Below are 20,891 nucleotides of genomic sequence, written 5' to 3'. Positions count from 1 at the left end.
TGTATAAGATATATATGAAGAAAACTATAAAATTATCAAAAGAAAGTGAAGGAGAACTAAATAAACAAAGACAAATCCCATGTTCATGGATAGGAAGACTCTACATTGTCAAGATGTCATTTCTTCCTAACCTGACCTATAGATTCAATGTAATACCAATAAAAAATAAGCAAGTTATTTTGTGTATACTGACAAATCAATTCTACAATTTATATGAAGAAAAAAAATACAGAATAGCTAACACAATACTGAAGGAAAAAAATCAAAGTTGAAGGGCTGACACTATGACGTCGAGACTTCCTGTAAAACAACAATAATCAAGACAGTGTGGCATTAGTGAAAGAATGGACAGTCAGTGAAACAGAATAGAGAGCCCTGAAATAAACCGACATAAATGTTTGACCCTTGACAAGGGAGTAAAGGCAACACAGTATAGCAAAAGCAGTCTTTTCAATACATGGTGCCAAAGAAGGTGGACATATACACAACAAAAAATAATAAAGAAAAGTCTAAACACAGACCTATTATACCCTTAACAGAAAATTAACTCAGAATCAATCACAGACCTAAATGTAAAATGCATAACTATAAAACTTATAGAGATAGAAGAAAACCTAGATGATTTTGGTTTTAACAATAATTTTTTTATATACAACACATGAAAGAAAGAGTTAATAAGCTGGGCTCATTAAAATGAAAAAACTTCTCTTCAAGAAACACTGACAAGAGAAGGAGAAGATAAGCCATAGACTGGGAGAAAATATTTACAGAAACATAGCTAATTAAGGACTGTTACCCAAAATATACAAAGAACATTTAATATTCAATAATAAATCCAATTAAAATGTGGGCACAAGATTGGACAACCCACCAGAAAAGATATACAGATGGAAAATAAGCATATGAGAAGACTCTCCAACCATAGGTCATCAAGGAAATGCAAATTAAAACAAGAGGAAACTACTACCACCTTCTAGAATGGCCAAGATACAGAACACTGACAACACCAAAGGGTGGCAGGGATGTGGAGCAAGAGGAACTGTCATTCACTGCTGGTGGGAATGCAAAATGGTGCAGCCACTTTGGAAGACAATTTGAAGGTTCTTACAAAATGAAATATGTTTACAATACAATCTAGTACTCACACACCTTGATATTTAACCAAAGGACTTGAAAACTTAACTTCATACAAAAACCTGCACATGGTATTTTTAGCAGATTTGTAATTGCCAAAACTTGGAAGTGACCGATAGGTCCTTCAGTAGGTGAACAGATAAACTGTGGTACACCTGGACAATGGAATATTATTCAATGCCAAAAAGAAATAAGCTGTCAAGCCATGAAAACATGTGGAGGAAACTTAAATGTATTTTAGTAATTGAAAGAGCCAATCTGAAAAGGCTATATTGTATATGATTCTACCAATATGATATTGTGGGAAAGACAAAATGATGGAGACAATAAAAAGATCGGTGGTTGCCAGGGGCTAGGAGGGAGGGATGGATAAATAGGCAGAACACAGAAGAGATATATATATTTTTTTTTTTTGGTCAGAGCAACAATTAGAAAATGTTATATTATTTACCACATAACAAAATATATGTAAGATCTCTACATAGAGTTCCAAGATACTACTGAGAGAAATTAAAAATAAACCCAAATAGTCTACAAGCCCAATCCCATCTGATCTTGGAAGCTAAGCAGGGTCTCGCCTGGTTAGTACTTGGATGGGAGACCACCTAGGAAGACCAGGTGCTGTAGGTGTAAAAACTAAAGAATAAGGGATTGTAAGCTGACAGGGTCCTTGCAATCTGTGAGGTCAACCAAGGGTTGCCTCACCTAAAAAAAATAAAAAATAAAAAATAAATAAACCCAAATAAAAAGAGCTATATACCATGATCAAAATTTAGAAGACTGAATATTTTTAAATTGGCAAATATCCTTTAAATATATATAGTTTCATAGAGATTCAATGCACTCCCAGTCATCACTCCATCAGATCTTTTGTGGTGAATGTGTACACATGTACATGTATGTATGTGTGTATGTGTGTGTGTGTGTGTGTGTGTGTTATTGCAAACTAGCAAACAAAGAAAATGGAAGATAAAATTTAAGATGAGAACAAAATTAGAGGACTTACATTAGCCAACCCTGAGAGTAATTATATTGCTACAGTAATTAGAATGGTATGATGTTGGTAGAATGATAGCTAAATAGACCTAGAGAAAAGAATGTAGTAAAGAAACAGACCCACCTGATTTGTGAAGAAAAAGTCATTGTATTACAGCAAAGAATAATAATCTTTCCAATAAAAGTTATTGGCAAATATGGCTATTTATATGCAAAGAAGAAAAAATCTAGATCTCATTATCTATATTCTTATCTTACACTGTACACAGAAATCAACTCCAGATGAATTGTAGATGATGTGCAAGTTTAACAAAACTTCTAGAAGATTATATAGAAAAATGAACTTTGCATAAGCAAGCATTTCTTAAAAAGAACACACCAAACACTAACCCAAAGTAAAAATTAATGAATTTCACTTAACATTAAAGACCTCTGTTCATCAGAAGACATTATTAAGAGAAGAAAATGGAAAACATGAGAATGGGAGATGACAGGCTCACTGCATAAAACAACAAAGACTTGTATTCGGAATGTATAATGAAATAATAAAAACCTGTCTGGGATTAAAAGAGTGAAAATGAACTTGGAGTAAAAAAGAGAAAAAACAGCCCTGCCCCATTCGTCACACTAGAGAACAGACACAGATAAAGCCAGCTGCAAAATTAACTGGAAACGTCATTTTCCCTAAGGTCATGCAGCAACTGTGAAATACCCTAATGACTTCTTTTTTTTTAATGACTCTTTCTTACTTACCAAAGACACCCTACTGCCACTTTGCAGTCCCATCTGTTACTGGTGATACCTAGTCACTAACTGTCCTGGTCTCATGACGTCACCCAAACTAGTTAATCTCTGCTTCTAAACCCACCTCAGAGAGTGGGAGCCACCCAGAACTGACCTCTGCTTCCCTTAGACTCTCCTAAAAATCACTGCTGAGAAGCCGAAGCTTAGGAGGGACGTTTCCCTCTTCTCTCTTGGGGACAGCATTTTCTGGTCCCCTTGGACTTCTCTTCCTTGCAGTGTCACATCAATAAGTCAGACTTGGCCAGCAAGGGACTTTTTCCTGGTGGCCTTTGATTCATTTGGCTTTAAGTCACTAGTAACAATAATGATGGCAATGACGATGATGGTGATGAGGTTTAAAAGCTGAAAATATCAAGACTTGGAGAACATGTGGAAAAATTAGATCTACACTCCATCAGTGGCAGTGTGAATTGCTGAAACCCTTTTGCAAAACAGAGTAGCTGAATCTATCAAAGCAGAACACAGGTATAGCCTAAGACCAAAATATTCCAGTCTATGCTCTACACTTAAAAGAAATCCATATGTATGTGCAAATCACATATATGTAAAACATTTTTCTGAGAGTATTATTCTTAAAAGCCTTGAACTAGAACAACCCAAATGTCCATCAACAGAAAATATAATTATTCTTTGGAATACTGATGTAATGGGAAACTACAAAGCAAAAAAAAAAAAAAATGAATGTTTGGTTGCTATTTGAAACATCATTAATGGATCTCCTAAATACTAATAAGAGAAGACTCTAATAAAAATACCCAATGTATTTTTATTTATATAAAATATGATAAAAGATTAAGCATATTTATGATAAATGTTTGATTCAATAATTGTGAGAGCAAGCATGACATATAAGTCGTTAAGAATAATCTATAATTTTATCTTGGGTGTTGTAATGATGATATGCTTAGTAACTTCTTGGCAACTCTTTAAACCATAAAAATTTGTATACTTTAAAACATTGTTACATGCTATAATTGAACATATATTTTTATTCAAAAATTTCACTTTGATATTCACTGTATTATAATACCTATTTAACATTGATAAATATAATACAAAAAAATAAGTCAGCATAAAGTTTTCAAAACTTTCATCTACAAAGTCAATGAATAATGGCCATTGTTTTTTAAAGTTCTTATAATCAGTTATCTAACAGCATAAGTGGAGAGTAAACTTATAGTAATATAGTATAATTTACTGTATCAGGAAATCACAAGGCAGAATTCTAAAATACCTACTCCAATTCCTTTTACCATAGCCATGAAATGGTTATGAATCTGAAATTCAACCTAAAAATAAAACATGTGTATATATTTACTCTTATTTAAGTGTCAGTAATTAACAGAAGGAAAAAGTAGGTTATATAATATCAAATTAAGCAATTGAAAACACTTCAGTTTTATCAGTTTTTGGTGGTGAAACAAAAGGGAATTCATATTTTGCAATACTGAAAAATAATTTAGATATCTTTGTCATGAAAAACAAGTTTTATGCCAGCTAACATTTTAAGAACATAATATCAAAATTTTTCTTTAAGAACTTTATGTGAATTGCTTTATTCAAATAAAAAACCACTGATCCTAGAAGTATGTGTTCTTATCATTCCAGCTGTACAGATGAAAAACATTAGGCTTGTAAAATAATGAAAAACACATTTACTAGATGCTACTCTTCGTCATTTTGGAGCCTGGATTTCTACCTGAGCCATGTAATTCTAGAATCTGTGTATTTAATTACTATACAATGTTGATTTTTTTTCCTGGAACTTATTATAGTCCCAACTTCCCACAATTAAATAAAAAATAATAATAATTCCTATTAAAAAAATATGTAAGCAATGTCATCTACTACTATATTTTTTTCTACATAGTAAAAAATAATGATTTATGGTTTCCGTGACATTTAGCTCATTACCCAATAAAACTGAACAATAACAAGCATTGCTTGAGGCAGGAAATGTTCCTTTTCTTTATGTAGATGATAGCATTAAACATCGTATTTTCAGCATCATTGATCAACTTGTTCTTCTTGAGCTTGTATTTTTCAAGAATTTATTTCCAAATTTTAGCATAATCCAATTGTTGAGAAACTTAACTATTTTATAAAAAATCTCAAAAATATTATAAAAATACATCGTATGTTGAAGAAATTTAATGGTCATCAATTAGATAAAAAATTCTATATGTTCACTTTATATTGAAAACTGTTACTTTTCATACATACAAAATATATTTTGCATGTGGGTTAAAAAACTATCTTAGATTTAGAAAACTGGAGATTTAGTATTTATGTCATTATTAATTTTCAATTCACTTATATTTTTGGAGCTGCACTTTCCTCATTTATTTAAAATAATCTATGTGTACATATTATTTTACATATAATATAATAATTGTAATATATTAATACATACACTAACATATTGTAAAGCATATTATCTGACCTTTTTATGTGTCCTACTGTATGTAATCATCACAAGCAGCTGAGAAAATCAGTCTTCCAAGATCATAAATAACAGTCCTAATGCAAGGTAAATGTCGAATCCCTAAGACTCAGAAATGTCTATCATCCTAGAAAAGGAACTGACACTCTCTAAAGCTCAATGGGAATTGGCTACAGTTCCAAATGCTCACTCCTGGTCAGCAACAAGGATTGGACAACTTCTAAGCGTGGCTCCTATCACCTCCCCAACATCTGATGACACCGAGGGGTAGAGCTGATGTACCTAGGAACTGCAGAATGAAAAACTTCTGTCGTGAGCCATACTGCAAAGCTGCCATTGAAAAACTTCTACCCCCACCCAATGGTCACACTTAAGGAGATCCTTTAATCAGCTGCCAAGTAGGATAAACTAGCACCCAGGGTAAGAGCTAGTGCTTCTCTGAACATGCAGGTCACAGTCTCATCAATCCGAGAGTGGGGTGCCCTCCCTTGTCATAGCTGAAGGATTCGCCCCATCATTCTAACATTGTAACAATAAAAAAATAAATAAAAATAAAAAAATAAAACACAGGAGATGCCAAAGGTCAACTGCAAGAGGAGAAAAACTCCAAAATTTTACCCTATGCTTATGTGGTCCGAATAACAGAGGGTTATCAGTATAGGTGGCCAGTTGAACACTTCCCTGAAATCACAGAGTAATCTGGTGATTTAGACTGGATGTCCAGAACTCATTCAATGACATTAGAATACCCTTCACAGTCCAAGGATCAACACCAGGCTATTCTGCAGATGATATTACAAGAATCTAGTGCCCTATCTCAGCCATCCTGTGGTGTTTCCATAATGATAACAGTGACTGACCTCGCCTTCTGTGTGGGTCGAAATGGTACAGTTCACTGAAGGTGTCATGAAGATGCGTAATGGTCACACTTGGAAATCAGGCACATGATTGAGAAATAATGATCAATTTGTCTAACACTGATTTCTTGCCATTCAATGTTCCAGAAAAGGGGCTAGCTTTCTGAAATGCTCAGTGATAACTTGCTATGGATCAATACCTAAGATAATAAATCTTCTTCATCTTTAAGTCCTCTATCCCAGGGTCTCTATAATTCATGGATGTGTCTGGTGCTTCTCCAACCATAAATGCTGTGTGGAAAGTCCTCCAATTAGCTTGTTATGTCTGATGCATGACACATAGTCACCAGCTCTCGATCATGCCAGAGGAAGGACTAAAGGCAATCCCAACAAGAATTATTGAGGACAAAATGATCCTGGAAGCCATGGTTTTGCCACCTATGTTATAATCATATCTTATCCACTGATTCCTTATTCATGCAGCTTAAAACTCCTGCGTTGAATATCTCACCAGGATAGATCGCCTTGTGTTTCCTCAGAGTGAATGAATGACTGTGTTCTCACACATCTGCTGTTGACCTTCTAACCATGAGTTTTCTGGAATGGACTTTAGACTTGGTATGTATCATATATGACTGGGTGCTGTGTGTTTCCATGATTCTAAGACATAACCCTAGAGAGTGTCTGGGGCAGAGGCTCTGAGTTGTCTACCCTATCTCCACATTCACTTCTTTCTTAACAGAACTCTTACTTTATTAGGACTCCAATGTGTGCTGGCAAAATTTTACAATTAGTTTACCTGTCCCGCTGATGAAGATGACTATGTGACATAGATTTGGCCAACACTATATAACAAGAGCATCACTGAGAAAGACTTTGGGAAGAGAGACTCAGACGGCCCCCTGGGTTGACCCTTCGCTCTCTCCGTCTCTAGCCACCAGGGATAGGGCTTTGCTCAAAGGAGCAGTGGCAGACACCAGGAAGCACAGGATGAAGTCAAACCCCAGACGGTGGAGTGGAATTCTAGGACGACTGGATCTCTGACGAGAACACAGCACTCTAGATTTTGTGATTTCTTTTAATGTGAAAATAAATATTAAATATTTTCTTGTTTAATTCTAATAGCCACAACCATAAAACTTCCATTTTACTTAAAATCACATAGCATACTGCACAGAACAATGCACAGTCTATCGGAATGTTAATAAAGTACCCTAGAAAAATAAACCAGAGTCTTAATTTTAAAAATCTCACAAATAGGTTAGTAGATTCCCTCATAATCTCACTTCATTTAGTCAGTGTATATTTTATTCACCACTACCAATAAATGATGAGATAAAAGATTTTAGTAAATATAACATTAATTCTATGGATAATGTATTTCCCTAATACCCTTTGATTTTATTTCTCCTATTAAATATTGTAAACTCTTACTAAAAAAAAAAATCCCAAAGAAAGCATATTTAATATATATATAAATCACAGTTTATATTCTCAAGTGTATATAATGCTAGAGTGGAAAGAGAAACTAATTTAGAATTATATTAGTCTAGTCTTTTGTCTCACTAGAGGCACAGCTGTGATACTAAAGTAACCAGTTTCTTGATTTGCAAAATAAGGATAAACCATATCAAGTAAGGTGACAGATTATATTTAGCTGCCTACATCAGTGTTTAACATTCGGTAAACATTTGGTAAGTGGATTCTATCAGTGATTATTATTATGTATATGGCATTCTTGAATAAAGATATATGAGAATGATGGAATGAAAGTATGAATATTTCAAGAAATAAATATTTCAAATAAAAATAAAACATGAAATAGATGAGGAAGTTTAAAGTTTCTGACTCACGCTTTAACACGGAAAATTCCTCTCAAATATTTCAGTATAATGTTTCAGTTAATGAATAGAAAAGTCATTATAACACCTAATTTTAAATCTAATTTTAAAGAGCAATTGATGAAATAATGTTGTATGTCAATTCTTGCTCAACAAAACTGGAAAAAAATCTGTAAATTATGAGTTTAGTAAATATTTGTTCAAAGTCACTATGTTTTGGGGAGGATATTAGAAAAGATGTATTTAAGAGGAAAGCATGGGTACCTTACTGTTCTAACAAATGGTGAAAAGTATCCTTAAGAAATGGACATAAATTCAAAGTCTTTATCTTTACCATTTTTTTTATTCTGATAATATGTTGTATTTTTTGATAAACTCTGTAAGAAGACCGAAAATCTTGGGATGGCCTCAGACTATAAGTGTATGTCTGTGTGTATGTGTTTTGAGAATGCACAGCTTATTAAAGAAAGATATTTTTTTCTAATTAAATATGGCCATGGGATAGAAAAAGGAATTAAACAAAATCTTCTCAGTTTTATGGGGATTTCGAATAATATAATTTTTATGTAGTTAGTTTATTTCCCAAAAGCTACTCTTCAAACAAGGGAGCTACTCTTAAATGTTAAATATATAAACTTTAAGTAATACTATTTTTATTAAAAATAAAGTCTCACATATTTTAATTAAGTCTGGCATATATGCAAATATGCAAAAAACATATACTGTTTTACATTCTCACTCTAGCTTTTATTCTTTCTTTACGTATTGTAATCTTGGTCAAATTTGCTGTTTCTCTACCTTGGACCAATTCCACAATGGCAAGGAGAGCAGCTAATTTCAAAAGGTACCCCCGATGACCCACAGATAGAAGACTGCGCCCAGCTGAGATCAGCTGTGTCTAGCTAGGAGCACTTGATTCCCACCTTAAGAGACTACAATAGTAATTTTTTTAAATGTTATTTTAAGCTACTGTTAGGGATCTTTTTTTTTTTTTTTTTAAACAACAATAGCTAACTGATGCAACTTTGTTAGACTTATCAATTAAGACTTTTGGTAAAGACTTAATGAGAAACTTCTCCATTAAAACATTTCCCCAGTCTACACAATATCTGTTAATGTCATAATCCACTGGGACATCCACGACTCGACTGGCACTCGCTCTCTTGCTCCTCACCTATCAGACCTACGAGTGCTAGTCGATCTATGTCAGGTATACAGGCAATGCCATTTTCTCTCTCACAATTTCCGTAGCTCCCATATGTCATACTCGACCTCTTGGGAAGCCAATCAACTTTCCCTTCAAAATATATGCATAATCTATCTCCTGTCCATAGTCTCAATACTGCTGTACTCTTTACAAGATTGTCTCCTGCCTGCACTGCTAAAGTAATTTGGCACTGGTTTTCCATCCTTCCACTATTGACACACACACACACACACACACACATATATTTTTTTTCCCACAAAATAGTGGCAGAAATGAGGCCTTTATACCATGTATCAGATTATATCTGCTTCTCAAAATGCTTCCCATATCATGTGCAGCAGACACCAGCTATGGGAAGCAACAGAAGCATATTCATTACAACAAAAAAGGAATTATAGCTCTATAATTAAAAAGCTATGCCTACGCTACCTTTAGAGCCACTCAAATATGAATATTAATATATACATACATTGCTCCCTATAATTAGAGACCTTCCTAGGTTTAAAATACAATATCGAAATGATTGGCTGGTACGCACATATTGTAGTTAGTATATGAATGGCAAACTCATACATAATTGAAGTGTGTGTATGTATGTGTGTGTGTAGTGGGTATACGCATGCATATATAAAGATACACATAATCTTTATAATATTTATATATATTTACTATATAATTCTTTTTATATGGAGCTACTGAGAGTTAGATCAAAGCAGATTCCTTCTTCTGGTGACAGAAGGGGACTGTGTCGGAAGGGAAGAAAATCCTTTCTTTCATCCACTTTAAGCTTCTGCTATAATTCCATGAAACCCTTGGGGTTCTGAGAAATATTTAGAAATCCATTAATCAAGTACAGTTAATAAACATAATATATGGTGAATAGTTCCAGCAGAAGATAAAATTATTTACAGCTTCTGATGCTCAAAAGAAATAACTCTCAGGTTATTATTAATTGTAGCACCAATCTATGCCCCCAATCATCACTGCAGCTGAGAACTAGCTGGAAGTATTAAGAATTTGCCTTTTAAATTGTTTTCAGATTGAAAACTGCTTCCCACATTTACTTTAACTTATCTTTACAAATACACAGAATTGAGCTGTGGACGTTGAAGAGGATGACATGCGAGGGGATGTATCCTGGGCTTGCACCTTTCTTAAGAATGAGTTTGCTTATTATTTATAATAGCAAGCCATTAGAAATATTTTAAAGCTGAATTTTATAGTTTCTTCCATACCATTTCCCAAACAGTGTTTTAGTATTAGGTTGAAAGAGGTACAAATGTAAAAGGGTGGGACATGCCTGAATTAGCCCTGTGGTAACAGTATTCTGATCATTAACAAATCTTGGCCCACGGAGCCCTTTAACAAGTAGAGTAGTAAATACAGAAGATTCCTTTGAAAAGTGAAATCCCTGTTCAGCTGCATTTGTGAAAATATGAAGCAAATTTACATGTGGGCACTTTGTTTACTCCTACTTCCCACAGAGGACTCTCGCAGAAAATTTGTACTTTTTAGAATTCTTTACATTAGTATGAGTCAGTGGCAGAAGTCCTGCTGTCAGGCCATTACCAGCACATTCTGAAGGGACATTCACACAGACCAAAGTCACTGCTAAAAACAATCTTTACAATTTGGTGCTGTGAGAGAAAAGAAAATCACTGAATTTAGTAAATGATAGCTTGATGCTTTCTCAGATGTCGATTTTTATTTATGTGGTTTATAAGATCATTTGGGAACAACTTTTTTTTTCCCCCCGATATGAAATACTGATAAATAATCTCTGTATATGCATGTTGTCAGTGGAATGCTAAAATGTTCTGAGGAACTACACATATGCAGATAGCATGAACCTTGTAAAACCTGGTCTTCAAGGTTAAATTTTTATCAATCTCTAAAAACTAGACTGCATTACTTACTGAAATAGAGTATTACCTAGCATTCAAAATCATGTCATTTCCTATGGAAAAAGAGATATTTGAACATCGTAAAAAGTTGTTTTCTATGCAAAATCATACATATGTTAATTCGCACGTAAGCAGTCACTATTTCTCCTCATAAACAATCAAGGGATGTAAGTGTAAATTTCTTCTCAGCAGGGTCGACAGTCAGTTGTAGTCTTTAACTCTTCTTATGTCTCAATTTACTTGCCTGTAAAACCCACGATTTGCATTAGAGAAATTATCTGTTTTAAAATATAAAGTAAATGTACTAAATCTACTAAGTGCACTATAGCATAATCCTAGCATTTTACAGTATTAGAGGTGGAGGAGTACAGACACAGTAACTAGCCCAATTGCCACAAACCCAAAAATGCTTTCCAACTCTTCAGATGTTGATTCGGCTTCTATTTGGACCTTTTAAATGATGCATAAATAACCGGATCATAAGATATTTCATTACATTTTTGAATATGTCCAAAAATCATATATGAATAGGTTAAACCCTTTCTCTCCCGTTGACTGATCACTCTCAGAGCTCTACAGAATCATGCAGCTGCTGCAAGTGTAATGGAAATCTCTGACCACAGACGTATTTGTACAAAATATGGAAATCTACATTTTAAGAGAGTTTTCAGGCAGCTTTCTAGTCACTTCCTAGGGGTTGCTTAGGTGAGAGGAAATCAACTCTCTCTGCTTATATCATGTTTCCTTTTCTCGACAGACGATAAATCTACTCTCTATAAATTGATATAGTTTACCTATAAACTTGTTATTAAAATAATAGCAGCTAATAGGATCCAGGTTAAAGTCTAAGAATAGAGCACATTTCTGTCCATCCCAGTCATTAAAAGTAGTATTAGAACATTGTGATTGATGTCTCATACAAATGACATCTAATCACTCAAGTGCTGAATAAAATATTAAAAATGAGCAACAATCTTCAATAAAACATAATGAGAAATAAATGCTTAACAAGTTCTCAGAGGTCATAAGTCCTTGAGGAAACATGCTGTAGGTGGAAGCTGGCAATATCACATCATACCTGATCTCAGTCTAGACTACCTCATTTATTCACTTAACCAAAATAAAGCAAAGCCAAACCAAAAACTTGGATGAAAGATAGCCTTTCTAGCACAATAATGCTTAAAATAATCAAATGCTCCATGAAGATTGGTTTCTCCAGTCTTAACACAAAAGTAAGAATTTTGCATTAAAATAAAAAATTGTCTAATAAACTCATTCATTTCTTGAGAAAGACTAATTTAAAATTAATGGAAAATGAAAAATATGACAGTCATGGGACCTTCATGTAGCAGTGTTCACTTTGGTAAGGAAGTTTTGCAACTGTGACTGCAGGATTCGAGATGCAGATGTGATATCAGAATGCTCATCTTTTCTGGTGATTATGTCTCAATTAGAAAGCCAGAAGTGTGTGTCTGAACGTGTTCTCTAGTTTCACAGAGGTTAGCAGTCTTTTTAGCCTACAACATTCATTTCTACTTCGGTGGGATGCTTATTGTTTAGACATACTTTTTTTTTTTTTTGAAAGCCTACATGTATTAAACGGTGACTTTAAGCCATTAACATGTGAATATATTTTTATTAGTTCAAGAAAATCCATTAGAATTGGTAGTATTGATTAAACTGAAAATATTTCTAAAGTATTTTCACTGTGTGCTGTTAAAGTTAGGTATTTTTGAAATATAAAATTATGTATCTAATTTGAACAAATTGTTTAAAAATGTTTGTTCTTTGGTAAGAAAGTCACAATTACTAAATTTGTTTTGAAAAGTGTTACTTAGGCTTCTGTGTGTTTACACTTTTTTGTGTACCAATAGAAGAGTCATTTAAAGATTTGTGTTATTAATTTTAATATAAAGTTACACAAATTGAGAAAATATAATAAATTAGATCACATTGGTATAAAACATAAAAGAATGGGATATATTGAATTAATTATGATAAATCTAACCAAATTCTATGACTAGGTAAATCATTATTTTTTCTAAATAAATCATTAATACTTTCAAGTATAACTATATCAAACAAAGATAATTTTTTTTCTGAAAGATATTTACAGTAGTATCATTGGGATGGAATATTGCAAGCAAATTTTGAGAGATCTGTAGGGAATTTGCAGCAATTTCTTTGGCTGCTTTAAACATATATCATGTTCCTGAAATATAAAGATAATTCACTTAACTAAAGTTGTTGCCTGTGATCTTATTTTGCACCATAGCAATTGTTCAGGGTCCCTGTGCTAATACTACTGAATTACTGCTATTAACCAAGAAAAGCCTACACAGAAAATTAAAGTTGTGAAATGGTATACACACATCGGCAAAATTTATTTGAAATCACACGCCTAAAATTGAAAGATATAAAATATAGTTGTTGAACAAAGTAAAAATAAAAGCACTTAGAATATTTAAAAGCACAAAGATAAAGCAATATACATTTAAACGAAAACACTCCGAGTGTTTTAGAGAGAATATGAGATTAAATATTTATAGTAAGAATTTAAAATAATAATTAGACTACTTTAACTCACAAGCGCATGTTGCTACTAGAATCTGTTTTTTGTTAGAGTAATAAACTCAATAATAATTTAAAGAGTTTCTGGTGAACAGGTGATATACACAACACTGACTCCAAATACTATTTTAGAATATTACTTTGTGATTCCTACTTGATGGAAAAAGATGACAGATCACTCATTTACTACATTATATATCAACACCAGTTATTATTGACAGAGGACTTCGATTAAGTTTAATATCACTCTATGCTCATCATAAGGCCATGATCTGTATTATCGCTACTAGATTTTCTCACTTTCTAATTAAGAACTGAACCAAGCTTTGCCAACTTCCATACGCTAAACTTATCTCTACTTTGTATTTCACAAGTCTAACTTTAAGACATTCATGAGAGAATGAAATATTTTACATAGTTGAAGACTTTCTGTGGAGTCCCTTTATTTTTGTTCTTTAAAATCAGCACTAGTAGCCATAAAAATGTGCCACATGAAAACAACATCAATAAGGCTTTTTCACATAAGTACTGTTCTTAAACAACACATGTTGGCGTTAAAACAGGTTGCTCATGAGAGGCACCTATGGGATTCTCTTCAGAGAGAGGTAAGTGTCGTCACTCTGATTAGATGAGAAGACCGTGAGACTGTCACAAAGCTGTATTTGAATCACAATGCATGCCAAAGATCAATGTCATTAAATTAAATTTAAAATGCTTTTATTCTTGCTTTATCTAACACAGAGGAAACATCATCCCTTCGTCCCAAAGTTACCATTTTGTGTGTGTGGCATTGGTGGACATCACAGCAGCGCCCTAAACCACACCTATACCTGACACTCCTTGTTACATGGGTACTAAATAGATAAACTCAAGTTTCTGGTTTGTCCTTCAAAGAAACACACACATCCATCCACACACACACAAATTTGGCACAGTCTGTCTCTTTCAGAAGATGGTTTCTATTTTTCCCCAATGGTAGGCTTGAGTACTAAATATTTTAGCAACTAAGTAAAGATAACATTCTATGGTTCTGAACAGATATTAGAAAATCAAATACATACATACATCGTTAAAAATCTCTCTCTTCTCCATTTTTATAAATAATGTCAGGAAAGATTCTCACCGAATCTAGTTAAAAACTCTTCTTAAAACTCTGTATCATATTTAATATATTGTTTTTGTAATATATAAATATATATTGTTTTTATAATATCATATATATGTATTTTTTACTTTTCTTCATATATACATTCCTTTCTTCATATTTTTTCTACTTTAAACCTTTACTTTCCTTCCTTCATATATATACACACACGCACACATACATACATATGTGTGCGTGTGTGTATATATATAAATATTCATTCTACTTTAAATCTTACAATAAAAATTAAGTTTGTTTTAAAGGTACATGTTAGGATCCTATGGTCACATCATAGGTCATAGCAATTAATTTTTGTTATAAGTAATCAGTAATTAGCCATTGTTCTGAGAACATCTTTTTCCTTATTCTGAATGATTATTATTCATGTGTGATATAGGCTTCAAATAGTTTAGTCTTTATAAGGTTGCAGATGACACAAGAAATACTAGAGAAAGAAGGAATTAAGTTTAAAACTTTACCATAACCACTGAGTGATAGCAAAATTGAAAAAAAATAAATAACTCAGTGTGTGATTTACTAATGGTCAAATTTATATAACACTGAAAAATGATTTGATAATCAGAACTAGATGACATATATTGCCATTTATAGATATATTTTATATTTTTGGTAACTGATGTGCAGCTGTATTACACAAGATCTTTTAATAGTGTTTTTGGAAATCATCCTGCACCTTAAATACTGAGAAAAAACTCATGCAATTGGCAAAAACATCACGCATTAGTTGTTAAAAAAAAAAAAAAAAAAAACAGTTCAAGTCTACATTTGGAAAGTTCTTATGTATGATAATATGCTAAAAATGTAACAAGAATATAGTATATTGCCATTGCTGATGTCAACATAAGTGGGGTCATTTTCAAGTGAAGAAAAATTTATATTCTATATGATGATTTTATAAGTTATGTTAACATATAAAATATTTCAAAAATATTTTACATAAGTGAAGACTATATATCATATCTCCATATACGTACATACATATATACAAATAAAAAATGAATATAAAGTTAATATTATTTGTGCTATATAATAAGTATATCATATCTTGTATGTTATACACTTTATGCCATTTATATTTCATATGGCACATATCATATATTATACATTCTCATTTCCTATTTTGTCTCTCATGGATACATATGCATAATATAGCCATACATATATGATAACAGAAATATACAAGCCAAACTATTGATATTGCTTACTGAAATGGGATTAGGCTTGGAGGAAGTGAAGAATATTAATATTTACTTGATATGCTTCCTGTTACTTACATCGTTCTAAGGGACAGATTTTCATTTTGTACTTTAAAACTCAAGTACTAAATTAAAAAGCATTCTTCCATTACTGTAGTTTTGAAGTGCCACAGTGCTTTTGAAGAACAGAAAATCTTCCTTCCCACATGTTCCACTCCTCATTAAACATCTGTTTCTCCTTCCTTCTGTCTGCTAACAATTCATTTACCACACTGTTATCATCTATTTTGGTTTGTCAAATCACTTGCATATTAGAGTCTGAGGTCATTTATGAAGTAGTAGCTGGATACTATGTTCTTCAATAAAATATGAAGTAGGAGAAAATTTAGTTAATGGCACATGTGTGCTAATAATGTACTGCAGCATATACTATTAAACACAAGCATGCTCCCTATAAAATTCCTAGTATTCCTGTGGAAGAAAGCACATTACATATAATGTGGTATTTTAAATGTATGCATTTAGTATATCTATACAATACAGCATTTGCTACTTTTCTTGCTTTCTATATTACTTTATTATAAACTCCTTTCTTAAGAAATTAAAATTACTATTTACAGCTGGAAAGACATAGAGTGAAGGCAGGTTTGGTGACTTGCCATGCCTTGAGAATAGTGGAGTACATTGTATTGATGCTAGCAACCATCTGAACCTCAGGTAAATGATACTTAATTAAAACTTGATTTAAAAAAAAGATTAATCAGAAGAGAAGATGGCGAAACAAAAGTACACATTGGCCATCCAGGCAACAACTGGGTCGGAGCGGCCTCAGCCAACACTTGGGAATTGTAATCTCATTTTAGCTTGAAACAATTCAACAATCAAATGTTATGATGGCCCCATGCCCATCCAGCTTATTATTTGACTTCCTACAGTTTCTGGCTTTAATAAAATGTGCTAATCATGCTGCTTAGTGTTCTGGTCTGTAGAACAACAGTACTTCTCAAGACAAAGGAATAAATTGATACGAGAATTTTAGATATCAGTATTTTGAGTCTGCACAAAGTGCGAGCCCTTCTGAAAAACAAGTCCTCACTTGTTCTTAATCATATGGAGCCTTAGGGATGGTGTAATGAGGTCGCGCCCCTGCACAAACTCTTTAAAAACGGTCAGTTGAACTTTTTCACAGTATCAGTTCTCTGTATTCCTAACCTTGCTTTGCACCATATTTACTGCCATAAAATGTCACTGAAATACAGAAATACTAATTTCCTCCTTTAATTGGCATTTTACTAACCTGCAATGTTTTTATTTAGTGATTTATTCAATAACAAATATACGCAAATGTCTACTATGTATGAGATGTATGTTAAGACCAATGAACAGGTTATACATTGTCTCTGCCTACAAGAAACTTCCAGTCTACTGGCTAAAGATGCAAATGATACTGTAATGTTATAGTGAGCTAAGTGTGTATGAGAGGCACACAGACCACAAAGGGAAGCCTCTGGGTTTGCCCCCAGGTATCAGGGAATGCCTGTCCCTGAGAAGACATTAACATAGATAAGTGGGAAAAGTACATAAATGGATATGTAGAGTTGAAGGCACTTTAAAGCCCTAGTATTTTGCAGGAATTAAAATTGCTTTAGTTATCTTCTTAAAAAGGAGAATAGGAATTGAAAGTACTCTCAGGGGGACAGTTAAGGAAAACAAAACATATGAAAGGCTTTGTATCCATGCTAAGTAGCTTAGAGATTATTTTAGACAATAGCCAGTTTTGTTCTTAGCAGTAAGAATGTATGATGGCATTCCATGAAGAATTGGAGTCTAGATGGTTATGAAAAATGAATGAATAATAGGTTTAATATTAATTTTTGCTAATATTTGTGTATTTTTTCTTTGTAGCTAGATTATAACCATGAGGATAATATCCATATCTTATATTCTTGTATTTATTTTGCTTCTCTCAAGTATCCAATACATTTTTTTAGCAGAAGTTCAATATATAATTTTCTTGGTAATTGTTAATTGAGTAGTCCACTAGATTAAAAACAAAAATTTAAATATTCTAATTTTTTTAAGTATGGATTGATTATATAAATTAAAATTTTCCTCCTTACTAAAATTATACAGGTTTTATTTTTAAAGAACTATTTTATTGACCTCAGAATATGATCTGATTAACAAAAGTCAATATTCACAAAAATTAAAGAATACAATTCTATATAAAGTAAAATATGTCTATTTCATCATTGAAGATACATCACCATTGAGAAAAAAGGAGTAGGAGAACAGTAGGTATAAACCAAAATAGTACAATAGATATTTTTAATTGATATATAAATTGGAAAAATTATTTACCAATTAAACAATGGGAGAAAGGAAACAGATGGTTTTAAATAGACAAATACATAATATGTAAATAGAAGTGTTATATAGCTAGTCAAACATGAGGGACAGGGGAACAAAGGCATAGAGGTCCAGCCCAGAGACCTCCAAAGAACACCCTATTGGTAGTTAGAGAATCCCTCCTGCATCTCCAGAGACAAAAGACAGGAGAGTCATAATCCATAGCTTGTTTAAACAGCCACAGAGGCCTGCTCAGAAGGTACTACCCTAATCTGCCCACAGTCTAATGCTCATATTGTCATTATACTATGTCATGCCTGGAAGTTCAGGCATCTAATTGTAACAGACTGAATTCTGGGTAAGCACAAGCGCACAAGGCTAAGTGTTATATAGCAGCTGTCAGTCAAGGCAATCTCACATACAGATGGGATCATCTAGGACCTCCCATCACTGCCCAAATATAAAGACCTTCCCACTTCTGGGTTGTTACAGCTCCCCTTGCTGAAGACCTGCTCCTCTCTTGGGGTGTACTCTGCCTTATCTCCTCACCTCTCAAATTGCACAGGGCTGCAGCCTTCCTTAGTGTGGCCAGTTTCCTAAAACATACTTTCAAGAAATCTTACTTTTTCTAAATCCCGCCAACCTGTACTTTGCTGCGTTGGTCGGCAGGGAAGAATCGAGGAACAACACACAACATCACTGTCCTCCACACCACTGGGGCAACACTGGATCTCACATCACCCTAGCAGTAACCGAGGGATGAATAAACAGGCAAAACAAACACTATAATACTTGTAGAGCATGTGTACTAATTACAGTCTTAAAAAAAAAAAAAATCCTGCTTTTTCTGTTGCTCTCTCTGGAGAGAGTAGGAGAGAGAGAGAGATTTGATTTCAAGATCAAGCGATCTAAAGATGTCCCTTATGTTATGCTCAATCTTATCAGTCAAAATCAAATCTGTTGCTTAGATGCTAAGATAACAATTTTGAATAATACTGTCAGATTCAATTGGCCATGCCAGTTGATGGAGCACCTAGGTACTGAGTGCCTTAGGTCATTATTATTATTCAATTAACTGGCACAGTAGGTCTTTCAATCCATCATTTTTGAAACTTTGATAAATGCCTCAAATACACCACGTAGTTTCCGTCAGAGATTTTAACCTTGTTGCACATATCTTTCCCAAAAGCAAATATATCTGGGTAATATAGTCAATTACGAAATGTCATTTTCCCCACAGAAATCAAGAAGTCTTTGAAATATTTACAGATTGAAAGATTTCAAAAAATACCCAAATATTATAGGATACCATCTGTTAACTCAAGAAAGGTTGTAAATGCTCTACTTTCGAATTTGGTTATAAATCGAATTGCCATTTCTGAAGACATTTCTAGGCAGAGAAATTTATTTTAACACACAGCTCTTCCTGGAAATGTGTTGCCAGTGTGACAGTTTGTGCTCAATACTAATTTGAAAATCCATTTGCTTTTAAGATATAACTTTCTTGTTTAATAGCTTAGCTGTACGTTTTTAAAGTATGGATGTAATTCTGATCCTCTAAACAATGCAGAGTGTCCTCTCTTAAGTATTCTGTGTGAATAAATATGCTACTAGGCAAATTATTTCAGTCAGGCTGACTTATTTGTGAAGTAGTGTTTTCCATTCTGCTCAAGTTCAACAGACATTGACTTCGCCAAGGGGCTGCTGGGAAATGGCCCTCGGAGCTTTATTTGGAAGCACCGCAGTCTTCGTGATGAAATACTGTGCTGTGAAAGCACACTCAGAGTGTTGACTTTGTTCCTAAGTGACATCGTTAGAGCATAACATACATTTAGTTACCTACCTGACAAGTTGTCCACTTAATGGAGAAAAAATGATCTGACTATGATTGATGGCACAGCTGCCCCTTCTCAGTGATGGGGAAAATCAGCTGAGTTCAAACAGATCTGGCTACACCAGGGCGTGTCTGTCTGCAGTGCTGTCCTCTCATTTCTCTTCATTTGAGTAAAAAGGCTTTTCCTTTGCGCAAATACTCCCACCGTCTCTAATCTACCAACCACTGTGCTTACTGCTTTCTTCTTTTCACTTGGAAATTACTTGAGAAGCATTATCCTGCTCTGGTCCGCCTTAGAGCAAAGCTTTTCACACATTTTTAGCACAGGTTCCTCTAGGTCAAGGACAATGGTATTGAAAATTAGAGTCCTTGGTAAGGAGTATGTAGTGACTTATTTACTTTTTGGCTATAAAATTATGCTCTCTGGCACTCTGGTGTGGGGTCTTTTCTGTGGCACTGATTAAGTGTTCCTTCAGATACCTGCCTTACAATGGGCGTGACATACAGTAAAATGGAATCAAGCTCCAGAGACTAATGTGTTCAACCATGCTGCCCTCCCTGCCTCAGGACCATTTTTAATTTATTTCTTA

This window comes from Pteropus alecto, unplaced genomic scaffold (assembly GCF_000325575.1).
Source record: "Pteropus alecto unplaced genomic scaffold, ASM32557v1 scaffold65, whole genome shotgun sequence".
Taxonomy (NCBI): Eukaryota; Metazoa; Chordata; class Mammalia; order Chiroptera; family Pteropodidae; genus Pteropus; species Pteropus alecto.
The sequence above is the reverse complement of the archived record's forward strand: the minus strand, read 5'-3'. Positions refer to the sequence as shown.